This window comes from Eriocheir sinensis, chromosome 7 (assembly GCF_024679095.1).
Source record: "Eriocheir sinensis breed Jianghai 21 chromosome 7, ASM2467909v1, whole genome shotgun sequence".
Taxonomy (NCBI): domain Eukaryota; kingdom Metazoa; phylum Arthropoda; class Malacostraca; order Decapoda; family Varunidae; genus Eriocheir; species Eriocheir sinensis.
Genome location: NC_066515.1, coordinates 2,330,938 through 2,355,472, shown reverse-complemented (window position 1 = coordinate 2,355,472; position 24,535 = coordinate 2,330,938). Strand labels below are relative to the sequence as shown.

The 24,535-nt window shown below is 42.6% G+C and overlaps 1 protein-coding gene across 16 annotated transcripts in view; it reads left to right on the top strand.

Moving 5' to 3' along the window:
- The window catches only part of LOC126992266 (uncharacterized), a 73,431-nt gene that overhangs the window by 10,937 nt on the left and 37,959 nt on the right, over positions 1–24,535 (top strand). The window contains exons 2-5 of one of the 16 annotated variants that reach the window (XM_050850976.1): positions 5,738–5,985; positions 6,106–7,075; positions 7,828–7,899; positions 8,631–8,883. The exons of 3 other annotated variants lie outside the window; for them this stretch is intronic. The gene's annotated coding sequence lies outside the window, so the exon portion shown is untranslated. Of the gene's footprint in view, positions 1–5,737; positions 5,986–6,105; positions 8,884–24,535 lie in introns of all 16 variants that reach the window. 12 more of the 16 variants (XM_050851018.1, XM_050850934.1, XM_050850956.1 and 9 more) reach the window with 12 other exon arrangements.

Genomic DNA, 24,535 nt, shown 5'->3' with positions numbered 1-24,535 from the left:
AGACTCATGTTCCTAGGTTCTGCCGAGGATCTGCTCCAAATCTTGGCTGCATCGGACCACTATATTAGAGGAAATCCTTTACAGTTTGTGCAGTCTGCATCAGATTTAGGGGTTCAAGCGGATACTTCGTTGAAGTTTCATCTCCACGTATGCTCGCTTGCAAATACATCTGCAGGAATTTCGTCAAATTTACTTAAGAGCACAGTTAACCGTGAGCCTGAGTTTATGAAATCTCTTCTCACCTCTCATATCCGTCCTGTGCTGGAATTTTGCTCAGTTGTATGGCACACGGGGTATGTAGGTGATACTGACGTGCTTGAGAGAGTCCAACGACGATGGACCAAGGAGATTGTTGGACTTATGCATCTTGACTATGCCTCCTGACTGGATGCCTTGGGTCTCTTCTCTGTGCATGGCAGACTGCTTAGAGCTGACGTATATAATTAAGGTCTGGAAGATTTTTAATGGCCTCTCTCCTGTGCAACCCTCTGAGTTATTTCCCTCCAGACATCCTCTAACACCCATGGAAATTCACACAAAATATTTCTACCCCACAGCAACACAGAAATACATAGGCGATACTTCTCAGTCCGAGTGATTGCTTTGTGGAATAGCCTGCCAGACACAGTTATCCTGTCAACATCCTTAACTGTATTTAAGAGAAAACTAGCAGAGTACCTCAGTCTAAGACTATATGAATATTAACCCTTACACACTAATACCAATGTATTTTCATATATAATTCTTATGATCTCATTTTTAACTATAGTTCCTAAACACTTCTTGTCACAAAACATATCAACTCTAAATTACTTTATTTTACTTACAGAAATATAAATATAAATACTTATTTCACTTATATTAACCCTCTCGCGCACGATGACGCGTTTCGTGTCATCAAAGGGTAAAAGGTCCTGGCGCACGATGACGGGAAATGCGTCACAATTTTTTTTTAAATTTATTAAAAATTAAGCTTTGGGTGAAAGTGCATCAAATTTGGGAGCGTCATTTGTTGGGATAAGTTTCTTAATGGTAACATACGGCAACCTTTCTAAGGAGTGTAGATGAGGAGCTTTGAGCTATTTTTATTTGTTTGCCTACTCTGACGGGAGAGGAAAAAATACAGTTTTCTCGGTGTAACTTGGGAACTAATAGGCGTTTGAGGATTTTGAGGATACCTTAACCCCTTAGGGTGATTTACCGTCGCAGGACGCTCGTCCCGCCTGCGGACGGCCCATTTTCTTTAAATTTCCTTCGCTTTCTCAGTGTCCTTGACCGCCTCCCTACTCAGATAAACACTCTGGCAACCCCCACACAGTAGACATACAAAAATACGCCGAGCCACACAGTCACACACCCGTACCATGAGGAGGGTGGGAGGGAGACTCCACCCTCTCCCCAGCCATCCACTTCCACCGGCGCTCATCCATGTCGTGTTGTCAGGAAGAGAGAAAAAAAAAAAAAAAACATTAAACACTAGTGGTGATGTCAGGCGAGCCCTTGAGTCACGTGGGAAACAGGGAGTGGCTGAGGGGCGGGCGGGCTGGAATTTTCCAGTGACCCTTCTCCCTGGTATGCACTCTGCCCCCCTCCCTTCCCCTCATCCCCACCACCACGCCTGACATGACCTGTGTCTTCTGTAAACTTCCTCTCCTGTCGTCTGCCTTGTGACAAAGGAAGCCGAGCGCATGTACACATGACCGCCAGAAATTCGCTCCAACCTCTGACTTCTAGACCTCCTGTAGTTGCATTTTTTTTTTTTTTTTTCCAAATTACTTTGCATTTCTGTGTTTGATTTCCTCATTTCTACAACTTTTGCTCAGTTATTTTTTGTCAGATGAAAAAAAAGGTCATTTTTATCGGTTTTCCTTGATTTCTAGGCGAAGTGTAGAAATAATTGAAATCTTGAGTATACCATCAGAAAGCACTTGAAGAATTCTAAAACTTTTGACAAATGAATTTTTATGAAATACACACGTGAAAATCGGCATTTTTTTGCATTCTGGCCACCACAGGAGATTATTTTTTGTGTCCCGAAGGGGTTAAGAATCCTCACTAAATTCCGCTTTGAAACACATGCGTCTAAAAGAGTTGGCCCACAAAATTTTGAGCTAGCGAGTGGGGAAGAGTTGGTACTTTGGATTTATTGTCTACAATACTCTTTACGGAGACTTGAAACAAGTTTGTATTGTTTACATGTATGTATATACGGTATATATATATATATATATATATATATATATATATATATATATATATATATATATATATATATATATATATATATATATATATATATTTTCCTCTATTTTTATTTGTGCATGCTCTAGTACAAGTCTTTATGAAACCATTGATACCAAATTTATGAGGGTACAATATATCTGTGAGGGTAAAATACGTCCGGGAATGTAGAGTATCGCGGCGGCAAAAAAAGGCCGGTCGGGCCTGAGAAATGTATGATGAGTGGAACAGAAACTTATTGGAAACTTGCGGTGCATGAGAAGGTTAATATGAGTAAATATATTTTATGACTAGTCTTTACTTAGTGCAATCAACACACCTTCCAGCAGAGGCTTAATAGTTTTAGTGCTAAGAGTAATTACGCAAATATACATCCTGCTGGCGTGTTGGCACTTGTGGGGTTCCCTTCTCGTGGAACCTGTCTAGGTAAGATGTCTAGGTAATTTGCACCATTGCCTACTCAGACCATTGCCAACTCGGACCGGACCAGTGTTGCGAGAACGTGGTCATGGTCAAGAACCAGCTCCCAGGGAGGTATTTCGTATGAAGTCTGGAAAATAGCTCGCGCATGCGGTGTCGAGAAATAACTTACGGCGTAAATCTTAAGAATTACCACTCCAGCCCCTCCACCACCCCAGACCCCCCTACCCCCCAAAACAAACCTGGGGACCTGTGCAGAAGTGTTGTTTTTTGGGGGGGAAGCCCAAATCACTGAAAAATGGGCTTCCAAAATTTCCCTAGAAAAATCTCTAAATTAGGGGAAATTCCCTAGTCTCGATAGTAAGGAAAGTCCCTAACACATACTCTTGTAACCTGTTCCAATATAACCTAGCAGCCGCCGCAGCTGGTCTGTTGACAAGTGTCGGGCGTGTCATTAGATGCCCAGCGTAGTGGCTGTCGTTGCCCCACTCCGTCCCGCGTTGCGTACACACACTCAAACAACCAACGTTACAGTTGGGTCCGACGAATTTCGCACTGAGCAACCCGGTAATCGCGGCAGGGTTGGTGAGAGTGTGATCACCCCAACCACCTCAGCTCTGCTGGGGGGAGCAGGACAGGACCCCCGTAAGGGAGGGATAGAGAGGAAGGGAGACACTGAGATACCAGAAATCACCATAATATTAACAGAGTGATTTGAGTGCCACTTGTTTAAGCTTTCTATCCACTAATTACTAAACAGTAATGCTCATATGATATACGTAACAGCGGTGGGTAGAAGTATTCTCCCATGTCAAAGACAAAAACAACCATCAATGCATGTCAGATACAGTTCAGTTCATGATGTGCCATCCTGGAACTAATGCTTCCACTGAACGTGTCTCTTCTTTCATGAACAAGTTGTGGGCATCTGGAAAAAAACACAACTTAAAATTGCAACGCTAAAAGCATTGCTGGTAAGAAAGGTAAAGTTTAAACAGAGTTGCATGGACTTCTACAGGTTGTTTCAATCTACTCCAGGGCTACCCTTCTTTCTCGTGCTGAAATTTATTTACAAAATTATGCAGACGTGAACACCTCGTAATGAGCTGTGACCCCTGCTCACAAGCGAACAGCAATTGAAATAACAATAAAACCTTCCTGTGGAGAAAAATATTCTTTGGAAGCTCAACAGATACTCATAGAGGAAGCCCATTTCCTGAGGAGTATTATGCACTTATGGTTTGCCTGTTAGAGCAAATACAAATTTTAATTAATATTTTCCCACTAGTAGTACAGGTTGTGTATATATATATATATATATATATATATATATATATATATATATATATATATATATATATATATATATATATATATATATATATATATATATATATATATATATATATATATATATATATATATATATATATATATATATATATATATATATATATATATATATATATATATATATATATATATATATATATATATATATATATATATATATATATATATATATATATATATATATATATATATATATATATATATATATATATATATATATATATATATATATATATATATATATATATATATATATATATATATATTTTTTTCCATGAAGGAGTTTTATTTTTATTTCAATTGCTGTACGGCTTGTGAGCAGGGGTCAGCTTGTACACGAGGTGTTCACGTCTGCAATTTTAAATAAATTTCTTATAAATCTGGCTTTGCAAGACTCAAACCCAAATGCCTAAAGTAATCCTTTGGCTGTGGGCTTCCTTTGAGATATCAGTTTAGATTGTTTGGACTTCCAATTCTGCAAGTGATGGCAGTGTTTTAACTCGTAATTTTAGGTGGTTTTCTATGCTCGTCAAATGTAACAAGGCCTTACAATAACATTTTGTCCACCCACTATGCACGACTCGTGAACTACCCCCATGTTTGTTTACAGAATTCCCACGAACACAAAGACTTGGCACAACAATATCTTTCCATGCAAATATCTTTTCAATATAATCATATTCGCCATGGAAACCTTCAGCAACAAAGTTAAGACATATTCACATCACTTTTCTTGTTGCATTGCATACCAGCAGACGGCCATATGTGACTACAGACAGCATTAACCCTTTCATTGCTAAGCGCTCGCAACGAGACTATCCCCTCAGGCACGCTCGGGCACCCCAGCTGGAGAAGGGGATCTTTTAACCACTGTATCTCAAAAACTATTCATCACAGCTAAAAAACAAAAACACCATTTGAAAGAGGAGGCCAAGATCTATATGATTCAGTAATGTAAGCCTCTCCTGCGAAAGTACAGGCACGTTCATGGGGTGTTGCCTGTGAAGACGTACATTTATATGTGCGCGACGGTCAGCCGAAAGGCAACTACTGTAGATCTCTTGATGATGGGGTGCTGGCAGGGCCAGCACCCCATCATCAAGCTGGCAGTATTGCCAGCTGCAAAATTTACAACTATTTGGTCAAAATATCAGTCATGTGATAGGTGAAGCTATGCAAAAATGTCGCTATATTGGTCAACAATTAACATCCACCAGTTGCTCGTCCGTAGATTTTCCACGCTGGGCTGACATGATTTTCCACCAAATTTAGTGAAGAACCCACTCAATTGGCAATCCTGTGTTGTGAGAATTAGTGTTGGAACACTCATACGCAGGAGATTTGAGTGCGGCTGGAAGTCGCAGCGAGCGTTTAGCGCCACCAGCAAATACGCCTAACGCTCGCTGCAATCGTTTAGCAAGGAAAGGGTTAAAGTTAACGAATGTGACCTCATGTAGCCGTTATTTTAAAGATTATTGAATGATCAGGCTGCTTTATTGAAAATAACACAGTCTGACGAAAATACGTGGCTTGTATTTTAATTAATAACATTAACCGAAAGCAGTGTTACCAGATAAAAGTGTTTCACAGAAGGTTTTGCTCTGGCACATCTGCGAGGTTAGGGAAACGTCGGTGACGGTACTACTGGCGTAAGAGCCTCTACTGCTGCAAACCTTGGTGCATTCAGTGAAATTCTTGCTTCCCTATTCTGCCCCACTTCCAGTTTCTCTCCATCGTTCCACGTCATCACATCCATTCCATACATAATGCTCGGGACAGCCACACTCTTCGAAACCTCACCATGTACCAGGTCTTGGTCTTGGTCTTGGTGGATGAAACTGTGGCGCATGTGATACTCGGAGATGGTGAGGGTGGTACTGAGTGAGACGGGCTGGGATGTGAATGGGAGGATTGCAAGAACGGAGAGGGAATGGATGCTGCTGCTGCTGCTGGGACTGAGTGCTGAAGCAAGTGAGAGAATTATAGAAGCCATGAAGTTTTCTGGAAAAGATGTGGTGTGCAAGAAATAGGGAATAAGAAGATATTGATAGATACTGATTGTCTTTTTTTTTTTTTTTTTTTTTTTTACAGGTGGTGCCGATATGAAGGCCTGACTCTCCAACGGGTCACCTGAACAGCAAGAGCAAGAGCACACCCACTGAGGCACTGCTGCTGAGTGTATATTTGGGTCTTTAGATGCCATGGTCCATGGCCTAACCAGCCCCTGAAACCCTGAAGAAGAAGAAGAGGCTGTGGTCCATGGCCTAACCAGCCCCTGAAACACTGAAGAAGAAGAAGAGGCTGTGGTCCATGGCCTAACCAGCCCCTGAAACACTGAAGAAGAAGAAGAGGCTGTGGTCCATGGCCTAACCAGCCCCTGAAACACTGAAGAAGAAGAAGAGGCTGTGGTCCATGGCCTAACTGGCCCCCTGAAACACTGAAGAAGAAGAAGAGGCTGTGGTCCATGGCCTAACCAGCCCCTGAAACACTGAAGAAGAAGAAGAGGCTGTGGTCCATGGCCTAACCAGCCCCTGAAACACTGAAGAAGAAGAAGAGGCTGTGGTCCATGGCCTAACTGGCCCCCTGAAACACTGAAGAAGAAGAAGAGGCTGTGGTCCATGGCCTAACCAGCCCCCGAAACACTGAAGAAGAAGAATCCTTGTCCCCAAACTGCCTGCTGCCGTCACTGGTACTACGATTGTGACTACTACTACACTTCCTGTTCACCGCACTGACGACCAAGTCCAGCACAGCAACAACGGCTTCCTTCAGGTGTGGAGAAAAGAGAACGAGGACAACACAACACACTGAGCCGCCGCACAGGTCGGGGCCGCCTCACCTGCGGGGCTGGACAGCAGCATGAGTGGCCAGGACAAGCAGGAGCAGACTGCTGCAGGCAGCAGGAGGGTCAGTGGTCATCAGGCGAAGCAACTTGCTGCTGGCAACTCCAGCAACAAAGGAGAGAGGAAGTTTGTGTGTCTGGAGTGTGGAAAAGGATTCACCTCAAGGCAAGGCCTCAGATATCACACCCTTACACACACTGGTGTAAAGAACTATGAATGTAAGGAATGTGGGAAAAAATTCAGCCGGAAGAGTACCCTTAAGACACACACCCTTACACACACTGGTGTAAAGAACTATGAATGTAAGGAATGTGGGAAACAATTCAATCAGAAGAGTAACCTTGATGCACACACCCTTACACACACTGGTGTAAAGAACTATGAATGTAAGGAATGTGGGAAACAATTCAGCTGGAAGAGTAACCTTAATAAACACACCCTTACACACACTGGTGTAAAGAGCTATGAATGTAAGGAATGTGGGAAACAATTCAGCCTGAAGAGTAACCTTAATAAACACACCCTTACACACACTGGTGTAAAGAACTATGAATGTAAGGAATGTGGGAAAAAATTCATTCAGAAGGGTTACCTTGATAAACACACCCTTACACACACTGGTGTTAAAAGTCATGAGTGTGAAGAGTGCGGGAAGAGATTCAGTTTCAAGTGGACTCTTAACGAACACGTCTTCAGGCACTATGACATTAGGGAGTTCAAGTGTGATGTTTGTGGAAAGCTCTTTAAGACAAAGAGTGACATTGCCAGTCACATGAAGACCCACTTCTGAACTGTGTCTGTCTACATTAATTATATAGACCAGGTTGTTAGCAGCAGCTGAGCCTGACAGGGAGAGGTCAAAGTGATCATGTAAGATAAAGAAGAAAGAAGGTTTGCCTGTGAAGTGATGGGAGGAGAGGAGCCACACGAAGAAGTGGAAGGGGAAATACTAATGGCTGACTTTCCACAGCTGTGGCAGCTGCACTGGGCCTGGAGCCCAATTGAGGCTCACAACTACATGAACTACTTGATCCTCTGCAAGGTGGGTCAAGGGAATGTCACATAACACTACAGCAGCTGGAATATGTACTTATAAACACTTGAGGCTCACACCTACATGATCTACTTGCTCCTCTGCAAGGTGAGTCAAGGGAATGTCACATAACACTACAACAGCTGGAATATGTATTTATAAACACTTGCTGCAGCAAAAGATTCAATACCTTACAGTGGTGTGCCTCACCCAAGAGCACCACAGAGGCAAGTGCTTCCAGCACCTATCTGGCCATTGTACTGCCCTGCCTCAGAAGTGTCCTAGACGAGCCTCAAAACGTGTCTTGTGTTTTGGAAGGTTGGCCAGTGTGGAGGGGCTGCAGTGGTCTGGCGGTCAGGGGCCCAGGCTGCTGATCGGAGGGGTGACAGTTTGCGCCTCTCCCCGGCAGCTGTTGGTGGGATGCGCACGCACTGGCATGCACTGGGCTGCTTGACAATGGTGCTCCGTCCCCCTCCCTTGGGCTGTGTCGCCAATAAGTGGTGAAAAAGTTAAATGACTGATTGAACAGCTCTGAATGCCTGCAACCATCAAGGACGACAGGAATTGGCCAGGAAAGTTGTTATTTAATAAAAATTGAAAAAAAAAAAAAAAGAAACATAGGAAAAGATGAATATTATAGGAAAGAAATATCAACATGCCAGAAGTGTCACTGCCAAGGCAATACTTGGATCCCACAGCAACAGTCTCACCTCAACTCTCCCTGACCTTGTTGTTGGCAGGGTGTGCTGGCCTTTGCCTCCCTCCCCCCTGCTGCCACCATGCTGAGAAAGGACTGAGAGAGAAGCAGACGGCCCATGAAGTGATACAAGGCGACAGATGTGGCAACAAGAGGAAGGTTGTCGCTGCTGCACACTGTCGGAGGCAGGGTGTGCTGGCCTGTGCCTCCCTCCCCCCTGCCGCCACCATGCTGACAGACAGAAGCAGACGGCCCATGAAGTGATACAAGGCGACAGAGGTGGCAACAAGAGGAAGGTTGTCGCTGCTGCACACTGTCGGAGGCAGGGTAGGCTGGCCTGTACTAGAACTGTGTCTGTGTTTTGCAAAGATTGGGATAGTGTCTTGTTTTGTAAAGATTGGGATAGTGTCTTGTTTTGTAAAGATTGGGATAGTGTCTTGTTTTGTAAAGATTGGGTCACCTGTCTTGTTTGATGACAAGATTGGGATAGTGTCTTGTTTTCCAAAGCTAGAATGGGTAAAATACAAAGTAATTAGAGTGTCTTGTTCAGTAAATAACTTTTTATGTTTATACCACTTACTGCTTGTCACCATTATTTGCATTAATTATGGAATCAATTTTGGAAGAAATTTTTTTGTACCTGCAAAGCATGGGATAGTGTCTTGTTTTACGTATAAAGATTGCAGGATAGTGTCTTGTTTTGTAACAAGTGGGATAGTACATGTCTTGGTTGTAAATTACTTTATTTTTACCTATCCAGTTTTGGAAAGATTGTGATAGTTGTCTTGATTCAATGAAAAAAACTTCCCTCTCTGCAAAACAGGTGACCTGCAAAGAAACATGAACAGTTTTGAAAAGATTGGGATAGTGTCTTGTTTTGCAAAGATTGGGATAGTGTCTTGTTTTGCAAAGATTGGGATAGTGTCTTGTTTTGCAAAGATTGGGATAGTGTCTTGTTTTGCAAAGATTGGGATAGTGTCTTGTTTTGCAAAGATTGGGATAGTGTCTTGTTTTGTAAAGATTGGGATAGTGTCTTGTTTTGTAAAGATTGGGATAGTGTCTTGTTTTGTAAAGATTGGGATAGTGTCTTGTTTTGCAAAGATTGGGATAGTGTCTTGTTTTGTAAAGATTGGGATAGTGTCTTGTTTTGCAAAGATTGGGATAGTGTCTTGTTTTATAAAGATTGGGATAGTGTCTTGTTTTGTAAAGATTGGGATAGTGTCTTGTTTTATAAAGATTGGGATAGTGTCTTGTTTTATAAAGATTGGGATAGTGTCTTGTTTTGCAAAGATTGGGATAGTGTCTTGTTTTGCAAAGATTGGGATAGTGTCTTGTTTTGTAAAGATTGGGATAGTGTCTTGTTTTGCAAAGATTGGGATAGTGTCTTGTTTTGTAAAGATTGGGATAGTGTCTTGTTTTGCAAAGATTGGGATAGTGTCTTGTTTTGCAAAGATTGGGATAGTGTCTTGTTTTGCAAAGATTGGGATAGTGTCTTGTTTTGCAAAGATTGGGATAGTGTCTTGTTTTGCAAAGATTGGGATAGTGTCTTGTTTTGTAAAGATTGGGATAGTGTCTTGTTTTCCAAAGATTGGGATAGTGTCTTGTTTTGCAAAGATTGGGATAGTGTCTTGTTTTGCAAAGATTGGGATAGTGTCTTGTTTTGTAAAGATTGGGATAGTGTCTTGTTTTGCAAAGATTGGGATAGTGTCTTGTTTTGCAAAGATTGGGATAGTGTCTTGTTTTGTAAAGATTGGGATAGTGTCTTGTTTTGCAAAGATTGGGATAGTGTCTTGTTTTGCAAAGATTGGGATAGTGTCTTGTTTTGTAAAGATTGGGATAGTGTCTTGTTTTGCAAAGATTGGGATAGTGTCTTGTTTTGCAAAGATTGGGATAGTGTCTTGTTTTGTAAAGATTGGGATAGTGTCTTGTTTTGTAAAGATTGGGATAGTGTCTTGTTTTGCAAAGATTGGGATAGTGTCTTGTTTTATAAAGATTGGGATAGTGTCTTGTTTTGCAAAGATTGGGATAGTGTCTTGTTTTGCAAAGATTGGGATAGTGTCTTTAGTTTTGCAAAGAAACATAAGAACATAGGGAAACTCCAAGAGGCTGGGTGGCCTACACAGGGCAGCTCCAGAATCCCCCCCACTACTCAAGATGAGTGAGGTGTAGTTTCAGGGGTTACAGGTAGAGGCTTGATCCTCGTTTACCTTCAGTACGGGCTTACGCTCCAGCACCCTGTCTCCCTACTGCACCCACACCTCACTGCCACCTGTCATCCTCGTCCATGTAGCTATCCAGTCTACTCTTAAAACAAGCTATCGTCCCTGCACTAACTATGTGATTGCTGAGTCTATTCCATTCCCCCACCACCCTATTGCTAAACCAATGCTTGCCCATGTCTCTCCTAAATCTATACTTTTCTAATTTAAATCCATTACTGCGTGTTCTATCCTTCTGGCTAATTCTCAGTACTTTACTTATATCACCTTTGTTGTAACCCTTGACCCATTTGAATACTTCTATCAGATCTCCCCGCACTTCGGCTTTCTAGTGAATGTATGTTTAGATGTTTCAGCCTATTTTGATATGGGAGGTTCCTCAGCCCCTGAATCATCTTGGTCATCCTCCTCTGAACTGATTCTAGCAAGTTGATATCCATTCTGTAGTGTGGGCACCAAAACTGGACAGCATAATCTAAATGTGGCCTAACTAATGGTAAATAGAGTCTGAGGATGACTTTATTTATTTATTTATTTATTTATTATTATTTTTTTTTACGTTGTGGCCTATTGCGCCGGTAGGCTTCTTCCCGGTGGATCCTGATGGTCGGTCCAAGGCTTCTTCCCGGTGGGTCCTGATGGTCGGCCCAGCCCGTTCTGGCGCAGGCGAGTGTTTATAGAACATAACATAAGAACATAAGAACGCAGGAGTCTACAAGAGGCCGGTAGGCCTATACGAGGCATCTTGCATTGACTCATGTTGCCCTCCCAGAGCTCATCTTTAATCCTAGAATCTAGAGTCTGGGTTCATAGGTGGTCTTCTAGACATCATGTGGGTAGTTTTAAGCCACTCGGCGGCGGCTGAAAAATCCCAGCTTGGTGGCACCGGGTGGGGATTGAATTCGCGTCCTTCTGAATGCGGGGCCGTCACGCTATCCATTCAGCCACCGCCTACCCTATCCTGTTGGTCACCGTCCTGTTAATAAAGCCTAATACCCTGTTAGCCCTATTCCTCGCACTAATACATTGCTTCCTTAGCTTTAGGTCAGAGTTCACTAACACTCCCAAATCCCTTTCACACTCTGATCTGCCTATCGCTGTGGAGTCTAAACTATACCCGTGTAATGGGTTGCATGTTCCTACAGTAAGTACGCTACACTTGGTGATGTTAAAATTCATCTGCCATTTCTCTGACCAAGCTGACAGTTTGTTGAGATCCTCCTGCAGTGCTCTTGCATCCTCCCCTGTCCTAATAGTGCGTCCTATTTTGGTGTCATCTGCAAATTTACCTATGTCACTAGTTATCCCCTAGCAAAGTCTCCCCTCTCCACACCAAAGTTTCAGGGCCAGCTGCATCATCAGTAATATACATACAGTCATCTCTCGATTAACGCGAGGGTTACTTTCCTGGAGATGTCGTGTTATTTAAAATTGCATTATTTAAACATAATTTCCCCAAAGGAAACAATGGTAATAGGGCAGGTTACGTTCCTGGACACTGGGAAAGTCTGCCTATTTTGGGGATTTTGTTACTCTAACCTTAAAAAAACATTATTAATACATTAGTAGGTCACGGAAACAACAAAAACACACATTTTCATTTTATTTAAATTTGTTCTTCACCTGCGTCGGCCACTGTCAAGGCATGTATTACTGTATGGTACGATTGATTTATCGTAATTCGCAACAAAGAAAAAATGCAGTACCGTAATTTAGTACCGTACCAGTAAATCACACTTGTACTGTACTGGTATGCTAAAATATCATACCGTAATTTCGTACCTTATTTCGTACCATGCATACATGACACTGATATGATAAATCATACACATATAGTATAGCAGTATACACTACATTATTTCTATAACAGGTTATATTTCATTTCATTCAATATACAGTCGTCCCTCAAACAGTACGAGGGTTAGGGACTCAGGGCCCCTGTACTATTCGGAAATCCGTATAAAATTAGTGAGCCCCCCTAGAGATACTCCTGGGATGCGTTTAAGAGAGGGAATCGGGACTCTTGGAATGTCCTGAGTGCTCTCAAAATGTGACGCGGCAGCACGAATTGCCAACTCGGCACGTCTTCTGGCTCCCAGCTTTGAGAGGCGGAGCTTTTTTTATCTGTGATGACGTCATCAGCAAATATGGTGGCCCAAACAAACACATATAAGTATTTCCATTGCATTTCACCTCTCTGTGCCCCCATAACCACTGCAGCTTCCTTTTCATCTTCTGTTGTAAGGAGTTCATCAACCAGGACAGCTAGTAATGCATGTTAAACGTCGCCAGGAAGATCAGCGTACGCCATTTTACTGCGAGTGAGACACCATTACCATAGCAACGATGAGGCTTAGTAAAAGGACGGTCTTTATCTCCACTCTAGCAGCACTCCTGGGGCACTGGCAGTTACTGCGGCAAGAATTTCTTTTACACTGTGATAGATACAGTGAACACTGCTCTCATTCACGTGGTATGCTGTCCCTACTGCAACGTAGCTCATTCCAAAACGTAACTTCTAAATCTGAATTCTTCTGCAAAGTGAACACCTTTCTTTGGGGTGCTTTCAGCAGGTGTTTTTGTAGAACAGTGTTGCCACTCATGCCATGGCTACTTGGTGCGACGAGCGGGAAACTTAAATATCCTAAAAACATTCTTCCATGGCAATCCCTATAAAACCGAAAACGTACTATGAGAAACCGTACTATTTGAGGGACGACTGTACTATGGATATCAATAAACTAGGAAAATTGTATTACTTTAGAAATACAATTAAACCTATTTACAGATGCATGATGTGTTGCAACGCAGCAACATTATTGCATCAATTATGTCTGCCTTTAGATATAGACATCGCTCATTCAGTATGAAGCGCAAGCCCGAGAAGGTCCTTTCAACGCTTGTTTGCGTTACAGGAAGCCCGACTGCCACCAGCATTTTATTTTTTTTTTTTTTTTTCTCAGAGTGAGGATGACAGTGCCACCAATGACAAATATTCTCACTTCTCCCCACCCGTGGAGTGTTGTTGAAGCTCTCAACAACTTGAGACTTCATGCTTATTAGTGGCTGCTTTGGCCCAAGCTGAGTCATCACCCTGATGCAACAAGTCATCCATTATTCAACATTCACCAACATACAAACTTAGGCATGGAAAAAAAAAGAAAAAAATATATATAGCATCCTACCTTATAAACAGGAGACTATAGTCGGTTCACCTGAGTCTGAGGTGTGCATTGTCGCACAACGGCAACCTGCAGCCGCACGGCGTGTCCCATTTTGTGGCTTCTGTGTGCTGGCCTACGCATGGCAAACAGTCGTCAGTGTCAATGACATGCAGGCAGCAATAACAAATACTGTCTATTACAGTCGATTTTGAGTTAAAAATATTAGTAATGTCACAAATAGCTGTTTTGTTAATTTACAAGATCGCTGACTGTGATTATTAAACAGCCTTGAAGCTGTCCGCCACTGATGAAATTAGCTGGCTTTATATTAATAAAAACAGCTGTTTGCGACATTACTAATATATTTTAACTCAAAATCGATTATAATAGACGGTATTTGTTATAGCTGCCTGCACATTATTGACACACGACTGTTTACCATGCGTAGGCTAGCACACAGTATCCACAAAATCGGACACGCCGTGTGGCTGCAGGCTGCCGCGGCGCGATAATGCTCACTTCAGACTCGGGTGAACTGACTATAGAAGATGTATCTTTGAGTGAAGAACACCAGGAAGAGAAGACACAACCCTTATGACCCTGGCCTTAACTCAGGAGTCTCGAGTCTCGACATGTCTTGTGTGGAGGTCTGGTAAGAACTGCTGTGCTGACCCGTCACATGCCTTGAGGTCAGAGCAAATTACTTACTTAGCTACTGCCTGCCACTCCACCCTTAATCCCCTGGGAAGGCTGAGACCTCACTGACCTGACATTAATGACCTTGCCATTCCACTCCAGGTCCTGCGGGAGTGCGGCACATGACCTCACTCACTTCATTCACCTGAATGACCTGATCACAGATGCAGGTTTTCGTCTATATCCTGGTATGAAAAAGGGTACAAAAAAATATCGAACTTTCGTACCGTACCGTACTATTAGAAAAGTATCGTACTGTAATATCGTACCGTACTTTTGCCGTCCTCAGATTTGTACCGTACCGTAATTTTGTACCATACCGTACCATACTATATGCCTTGGCCACCGTCCCTTCTCACCTCGCGCTCCCTTCACCTCCTTCACTCTGGCTCACTTGCCTCCTTCCTCTTCCTTTGACTACCCATGCTGTTGGTGACAAAGATAACCTCCTCCCTCCTCACCCCGTCCTTCCACCTCCAGGGGGTGTTAAATCGATCATATCGTGTTAGTTAGCCCGAGAATGATGGCAGACCTTTTTCAGGGCTTTCACGAGTCGTGGCTGTGGTACGGTGGACCCTAAAAAGGGCTCGCCATAAAACACCTAATTTGAGCTAATTGTAGGCAGTGGTGGCATAGCACAACCCACCATGAATGCCCGAGGTCATTGTGGTGGGTGAGTGATCTTCAGGTGGGCTTTTTTGTCATAGGTGGTGCTGTAAAGTCATGGCATACTCAATTAGCTATCCATATAGTAATCACTTGTCAAATTCTCTACAGTAGACAACAAGCGACTATTGGCTAGATGCCACGCGTCACGAGACTGTTTATTTTGTAACAAACACCACCCAAAAATAATGGAGTTTGAGTAAAAGTAAATATTTTTAACGGCTTTTTGGTTATGAGAGGAGTACTCTGATGTTCATTCCATGCTCTTTTCTTAGTCTCAAAATGCAGCGTAATTTTGTCGTTTCTTGGCCACTTCTCGGAGTTCCCATAGCCGAAGCCCACGGGTTAAACGTATCTCCTTAATCCCTTCAACACGAGGACGAGTATACTGCGTCCGTCCTTGCGTGCCCCGTACCATATCCGAGGACGCGCATACTGCATCCTGGGTCGCTTTAGCCAATATACGAGTTATTTTATCTATATTTATGCTTACATCTCAAAATTATCAATTAATTTATGTTTCTTCATGTGCACCATTTAATTCTGCATGTTTTCATATATAATACATGATGATTATGAAGAGTTTATGGCTAAAAAGTTGTTATATTCAGTAGAGACATTTGAAATTTGGCGCGCGCAGCGACCTTGCATACGGCGCGGGGCACTGTTTTGGCCCGGCCGTAGTGAAGGGGTCAAATATCAACTTGTGTTAAATCAAAAACGCGTTATTTAAACTCGTGTTTATCGAGATGTGACTTTACCAACAAAGTCTCCCCTCGCCATGCAGAAATTTAGGTCCAGCTGCATCAGTCGTAACAAACACACATACTAACACAGCCTCCCCTCCGCACAGAAAGGGTTCTTCAGGCGCAAGAGGCTGGAGGAGATGAAGGCACACCGGGCGATGCTGCAGCGTGCCCCCACCGGCGTCAGTAACCCAGCAGCCATCGGGGAGCAGAGCCACAGCCACCAGCCGCCGGTGTACGTACTGCCTGTGTTGGGCTGGCCGGGTTATCATAGACACAGCGCCACGCCAAAGATTCCCAAGTGTTGTAGTGACGTGTAAGTCTGTATGGCGTTGGTGCAGTGTAGAGCAGTGAAGTGTAGTGTGGTGTTGTGCGTCCTCTTGCGCTGAAGGAAGAGTGACTTGAACCTTTTGATTTGGTCCTGAACTTTTGATCTTGCCGTGACCTTCAACATTTTGTGTTTTGTTTACAAGTGGCGTGGATGCGCCATTCTTTGTGACCAGTGCTAGTGACACTTGTTAGGCTGCTTGAATAAGAAATGAACACTTGAGACTTGCCACCCCTTCCTCTGTGATCCGTGTCTTTGCCCTCGTCAAGGTGGAGGAAAGGCGTTTGGTACCAAGAGTCTTGTTGGTGCAGTTGAACTCGGTATTCTGAGATGTTCCGCCTCCCACATAAGCTACAGGAACTCACTGAGCTATGGCTTACAACTTACAACCAAGCCAGTGCTATTAGTAATTCAGTACCCTCTTGAGTTTCGCACTATCTGAGTTTAGCGATCCTAGAGTTTAGCGCTTAGTCCTAAATTCTTACCATCCCAACTTTTGCGCATTACCGCCACGAGTTTTGTGCTGCTTTGACATGTACGGGTCACGTCTACCTACTGTCGGCGTCATGCATGCTGCCTTAAAAGGCGGTGTCCAACCATTGGGTCTATGGGCAACCGCTGTTGCCCGTATGCCCAACCGGGAGTGAGTTGTTAGTTGTCCGTATGAATGGAAAACGGTTGTGAGTACGAGTGTGGGTACGTGGGTACCAAACGGCTGCGTGTAAACAAACAGACGACGGCAGTGGCTGAGGAGTGAGGAGCAGTCATTCAAGAAGTTTTCTCCTTGGCACGCCTCAAGGGGGTGTTCTAAGTCCGTTTTTGTTTAATATTTTGATGCATCGGCTACTCACTTCTCTACCTGACATTCCTGGTATTACGATTACATGTTACGCTGATGATATATGTGTTCATTCCACTTCACCAAGGGATCTTCAGCTGTTTCTTGCCTCCTCTCCATGTCCTCCTCTAACTGTGGTGTCATTGTCTCTCCTGATAGGAGCAGGATATTTTCCTGCCGCCCTCCTGCCGCTCTGCCAGACTTCACCGTTGGAGGGACTGTCATTTTCTTGTGTACCCAGTACTCTTACCTTGGCGCACCTGTCAAGATCTCAACAGTCTTCCCTGCCGGGCGTCAGACCCATCCTCCCACCCATGACTTGTTGGATCGCCTCCAGAGACGGCTTCAACCTCTCCAGTGGCTCACTAACAACTCTTCGGGCATCTCCATTCCTGTGGCCAGGACCATATATATTACTTTCATTCGCTCTGTTGTTGATTACCTCTCCCCTGCCTTGGTACAACTTCCCCGAACTACTTTAGAGCCCTTAGAAATTGTTCAGAAGAGAGCGATGAGAGTCATTCTCAGGTGTCCCATGTCTACCAGGATTGAAAATATGCAATGCGAGCTACGTCTTCCACCCTTGGTCGAGATAATTTATTCTAATGTCACTCGCCTCACTGTTAAGTGCCTCCATTTCCCACATCTCTCGCCCCACTACTCGCAGCTGATCAGGATGTCGCTTGGACCCGCTCGACCTGTTCCTCCTATATTGCCCGCTGGTCGCGCCCTTATTCGGTCTGTCTCTTCCTTGATGCGCAGTCTTGATTTGGATATTCCTGCTGCTGACGTGCCCCCAGGCCCGCCCCCGTGGCTGTTGCCAATGCCAGAGGTAAGCCTAACTCCTGCATCCAAGTTGGACCCGCCTCCCTTACAGCTGCAGTTGGCCCTGGAACACGTAGCAACAGTGACGTCCTCCATCACAGCTCCACACTGCCTCTACACTGACGGGTCACTGCAATCGGACGGTGCGGCTGGTTGCGCACTCTTCTCGCCTGACTTGGAGCCTCCTCCTGGGGGATGAGTTGGCCGTCGCCTCCGTGACCACTCCAGCTCCACATTGTGTGAGCTATGTGCCATACTAGATGCCGTCAGCCTCGTTTGTCAAAGGGGAGTAAATGCTGCCATTATTTGTGATTCTAAGCCTGCCCTTCAGTCCCTGTCTGCTGTTCAGCCCACCCACCCTCAAGTCGTTCAACAGATCCTGTCCTTTCTATCTTTAATGAATGATTGTCAGTTGTGTGTCAAATTTTTATGGGTGCCATCTCATGTGGGTCTGTATCACAATGCCACAGATGACCGCGTAGTGAAGGAAGCGTGCCGTCTGCCTCCACGTGGTGATGGACGCCCCCTCTCCCTGCCCTGCCCTCTCTCCAGAGTCTGCTCCGCCGCCTTCCTTCCTGCACGGCATCGTAGGGATGCAGAGAGGCCTCACAGTGTCACCATCAACCACTACGACTCTGTCTGCCGCCACAAATACTCCTACCGACGCCGGGGCCTCATGGTCCGGAGATATAATGTTGTCTCCGCACGTCTGCAGCTGGGCTACCGTCCACCGTGGAGGGTCGCCGGGGTGGAGGGGGAGCCTGTATTTGTGGTATGTCACCTGTGCCGCTCACCGATGTTGAACACCATTGAACATTACTGCCTGGCCTGCCCCACTGTTCATGGTTTGCTACCCCAGGGACAGCCGTTGGATGCTGTCTGCCGCCACCTCCTGAACCACGACTTCCTCGACGCAATCCTGGTGCGCCACCCTCGTTTTGGTGGATTCTCCTAATGTTATGTGCCCTACGTGGCACTAGTCCCTCTAAATTTTTCTGACTTATCTGTATATTACATCAACTTGCTTTCTGTTTTAGCGTGTGTGTGTGTGTGTGTGTCCATTGTCTATAGTTAAACCCGATGCATTTGCTAAAAATTGTCTTGTCTGACGCTATTGCGCAATAAATTTATCAAACAACAACAACAACAATGCCTCCCCCCCTCCCTCGGCCCCGCTGCATGCGACTTTCTACTCATGCTCATCCCTATACTGTCCAAACCCCTTATGCAAGAGTTAACCAGCATCTTCACTCTTTCATCCCTCACGCTGGTAAACTCCGGAACAATCTTCCTTCTTCTGTATTTCCTCCTGCCTACGACTTGAACTCTTTCAAGAGAAGGGTATCAGGACACCTCTCCTCCCGAAATTGACCTCTCTTTCGGCCACCTCTTTAGATTCTTTATGGGAGCAGCGAGTAGCAGCCTTTTTATATTTTATTATTGTTTTCTTTTTTGTACCCTTGAGCTGTATCCTTTGTTATGTAATATATATATATATATATATATATATATATATATATATATATATATATATATATATATATATATATATATATATACATATATATACATATTAGAGATGTATCGGATGTCGAATTTCAGACATCCGCGGATGCGGATGTATATGCGGATGTCATTTTTCGGATGCAAATGTGAATGCGGATATCAGTCTCTACTAAAATGCGGATGCAAATGCGGATGCGGATATCAAAATATGACATCCTCGCGGATGCGGATGAGGATGCGGATGTTTTTACGTCAAACGTTCTCACCGAGAGGACCCCCCAAAAAAAAGCCTGTTTCAGTGTCAGACCATGCAGACAGGAGACGTAACAAATAAAAACAAGATGGGAGAACCAAAATACTGCCAAATGAGTTCGAATGGTGTCTTAATAGTTGATACTTCTCTCTTTGAAAGTATTTAAGTCATAGGAAGACGTAAATACAGACGCAGGAAGGGAGTTCCAGAGTATACTAGTGGAAGTAAAGTGGAAGTACTTTTTGTTACAATAAAGTTTTATGACGAGTTTCAGCCACACATTTTGTGCGTTACCAGGATGCGGGACGTGGACCCAACTCGTCGTGCATCCCACCGACCACTTTCCCGAACCTCCACCCTTTTGAAAGTGGTTAACTATAAATCTATAACCAACTGATTGAACTGATACTATAAACACATATTTATTACTTAATATTTAAAGTTCAAGATGAGCAAGTTTTGTTTAAAAAACAGTAGCTTATCTACCTTTTCTGGCAAAAGCCGATTGCGCTTAGCGTCATATATGAAGCCAGCACTACTAAACAGCTGCTCACTAGGAACGCTACTTGGTGGACAGGAGAGATACTGGCAAGCTACCTTTGCCAAATCAGGGTAGACTGTCTTCATTGTCTTCCACCATTGCAAACTATCTTGACTTGTTCCACTTATTCTTTTCTCTCTGTGATATTTCTCAATATCTTTCATGAGTAAAGTTACTACAGATGAGTTTTCTGCTTCATCATCACTGCTGGAGGCAAGAATAGAGGTCATTGCTTCATCTAATGTTCCACAGGTGGTAGGTGTTTCACTCATATCATCTCTTCTTCGTTTCCTCCTTGGTTCTCCATCTTCCTCTTCTAGAATAGTCGTCTGACTAAGCTCCTCACATACTCTGGCAAGTGATGATTTTACTTGATCAGTGACGTGAGATGTTGAAAAAAATTTACTCTTGTATCTTGGGTCAATATATGTTGCAATTCTGTAAAGATCTTCATTTTCAATCCAAGAAAATCTTTTCTCAACATCAACCTGCATTGCTTCTTTCATGAAGTTTACTGCCTGTGTTGCTTGTCTGTCTTCATTTAACTCAATCACTGATCCTGAGCCTGGTTCATCTTCAGAGCTTGTATCTGAAGTATGAGTTTCTTCAACAGGGTTAGAAACTACTGATGTGGTATGCTGAAGAGTGTGTTTTAAGGACTTTACAAGTGGAATCACTTCAGCTGCTGTTGATGTGGAGTCACTAAGTTTTTTTGTGATATCTTCATAAGGTTGTAAGGCTTGTACACATTTATGCATAATTAACCACTCAGTATTGCTGGGCTGTTTGATTTTGGAGTTGGTAGCAGCATACACACACACAGATTCCTTTATTTCTAGTGTTCCTCTTAGCATGTGTAAGGTGCTATTCCATCTTGTGGGTGTATCATGAATAACAGAGAGTTTAGGTACTTGCAGCCTGTCCTGAATCTTTTGAAGTTCATCTTGTGCCATAGTTGAGTGATGAAAGTGCGTAGCAATACTACGAGTTTTTTTTTATCATGTTTTCTATATCACAATGTAATGATAACCCAGTTTTAGCAATCAGCTGTATTTTATGCACAGTACAATCCAAATTATTTACACCTGAGAGAAACAGAGCTTTTTTCATATTTGCTCCAGCATCACGCAGAACACAGTGCACATTTGTACGAGATATGTCCCACTTCATCAGCATATCATCCAACATTTTGGAAATATACTCTCCTGTATGTCGTTCTTCCAGTGGTTCAGCACCTAGCACAAAGTTTGTTCTTTCAAATTCCTTATTTATGGTATGTGCAGTTAAACTCAGCAATGAGACACCTGCTGAGGTATCTGACCACACATCAGTTGTGAAGGAAAGTTTGTTGTCTTGCTTCACTTCATCAATTATTTCTTTTATTTTCTTGAAAACAGACTCATACATATCACTACATATCATTGATGAATATAAATTTCGCTGCTTTAGACTGTATAGTGGAGCAGCTTCAGTCATCAGTCTCATGAATCCTATGTCCTCAACATGACTGAAAGGCAAATCATCCATGACTAACATTTCTGCAATGCATTTATCCAGTTTCTTTGCCTTAGGGTTAGAAGCATCCATAATTTTGCACTCTGAAAATACTAAGCAACATTCCTTTGCTTAGCATCTGTCTTTGCTTTTTGCAAAGGTGTTTTTTCTATATTTATTTTTTCTTCCAACTTCTTTATCTCTTTTGCCATTAACTCTTCAAACTGTTCTTTATGCACTGATTTCAAGTGGTTTTTCAAAGATGTAGTTCCACGTCCCTTTCGTGAATAATCTTTCTTGCACAACAGACACTGTGCTAGGTCACTTGACTTGCTCATAAAATATTTCCACACTTCACTGCTATGTGACGCCATTTTTCAGCTGCTGTAGCAGTCAGCACAGAACAATAAGGCTTTGTAAACTTGATTATAATATCCTTTTAAACCATCACTGGCAAACTGTATTATCAGCGAGGAGCAAAGCAAGGAAGAAGCAGTACTTCTTCCTTCGAAGGCAAACTCTTACCAAACTGATGACCTAGCTGCCAGTGTACTGTGTAGGACTTATGCTCAGAATGCCAGTTTACAACTTATGGATCAGTATTATAAATTTTCGAGATGCTTAGCAAATGTGAAAAGAAAATTACTTTATTCTAATGCTTCATTGCATTAAATTCTAGTAAGAAATACATCGAAAAGCCCTCTATAACAGTAATAATGATAATAATAATGATAAAACAATAGCTAATATTACCCTTCCTCTGTGAAAATCTTTTCATCGGCAACTCACTGTATCAGGGGAAACAGGCGACAACAGGAAAACTCGTGCGATAAGAAGAGCTCAGCGCTGCCGGTTCATATCTTTTTTAATATTATTATTTGTATAATTATGGAAACATTCGCATTAAAAGTATTTAAGGAAGAAGCACTGAATTCTACCGTGTGAAGTGGGAATAAGGTCTAAGACTGCAATGTACGACATTACTCACCCACACGACACACATTACAATCTCTCTCTCTCTCTCTCTCTCTCTCTCTCTCTCTCTCTCTCCAGCAGTAAGGCATCGGGGTGAAGGTGACAAGCAAGGGTGATAAGCCTCCTCTCTATCTCCCTCTTCACCCTCCTCACACACACACACACACACACACACACACACACAGTGACTCACTCATCTGTTGTTACTAAGTATCTAACATTCCACCATTCACAGTTTGCAGTTTATTTACTAAGTATTTTTACTTCATAGTCACTAAGTAAAATTCGCCCCCTCCTCCTGACCTTCCCCTAAATTCTAGACACATTACGTTGTGTAAGTTTGAAAGGAAATGAATCCGTGATATTATTTGCTTTAGTTTTACTAGATAATTAATTCATTAGACACACATCAATAAATTTACTCCACATTTCTAAGCTCTGTCTGAACTCTAAGTCTGTAAGCTCTACTACTCTGCTAGTCTGTAACTGCGTGTCTATATATTACTCTACACTCTATAGGTTGTGCAATACACAAAACACATCCGCATCCACACATCCTCTGTAGAATGCGGATGCGGATGTATATTTCACCACAAATGCGGATGCGGAGGCGGAGGCGGATGTTCAGTTTATCACAACTACGGATGCGGATGCGGATGTGAAAAAATATGCGGATGCGGATATCCGATACATCTCTAATATATATATATATATATATATATATATATATATATATATATATATATATATATATATATATATATATATATATATATATATATATATATATATATATATATATATATATATATATATATATATATATATATATATATATATATATATATATATATATATATATATATATATATATATATATATATATATATATATATATATATATATATATATATATATATATATATATATATATATATATATATATATATATATATATATATATATATATATATATATATATATATATATATATATATATATATATATATACATATACATATATATATATATCCTCCGATGAAGCCCGGCTTGTTTCAGTCAAGGTGTTGAGGTGTTGAAGCGTCGTGGTCGACACAGCAGCTGGAATTGAGGTGTTGAGGTCTTGAAGTGTTGGTGTATTAGTGCTGATGGTTGGGGCTCGTTATTAGGATGGAGATGGTGGTTGTGAAGTGGGACAAGCACCCTGAAACAACCCTCGAGCGTACGCCTTGAAGAGTCGTTATAACACACACACACACACACACACACACACACACGTATTGTATTGTATTGTATTGTATTGTGAGTTAGGTGAGGTTTGAAATGGTTGAAAGGGATTAACAAAAGCGATGTAGATGAAGTACGTACATTAAAAACAGATGATTGGACACGCAGCAACGGGTATGAGTGAGACAAATTCAGGTTCTGGAAGGAAATAGGCAAGAACCGGCTCACGAACAGGCTGGTGGGTGAGTGGAACAAACTGAGCAGGCGTGTAGTTGAGGTAAACACAATTGAAAGCTTTAAATGAAGGTTGCAGGTACGTATTTATGGATGGGACGTTAATGAACACCCCATCTTCAGGAGCTGCCATGTGTAGGCTGTCTGTCTTTCTGGGCCTCTTGGGGTCTCCTTATATAGCTGTGTGTCCTTGTGTTACATTCACTTCGTATCACGCCAAGTCTGCCAACCCTCCC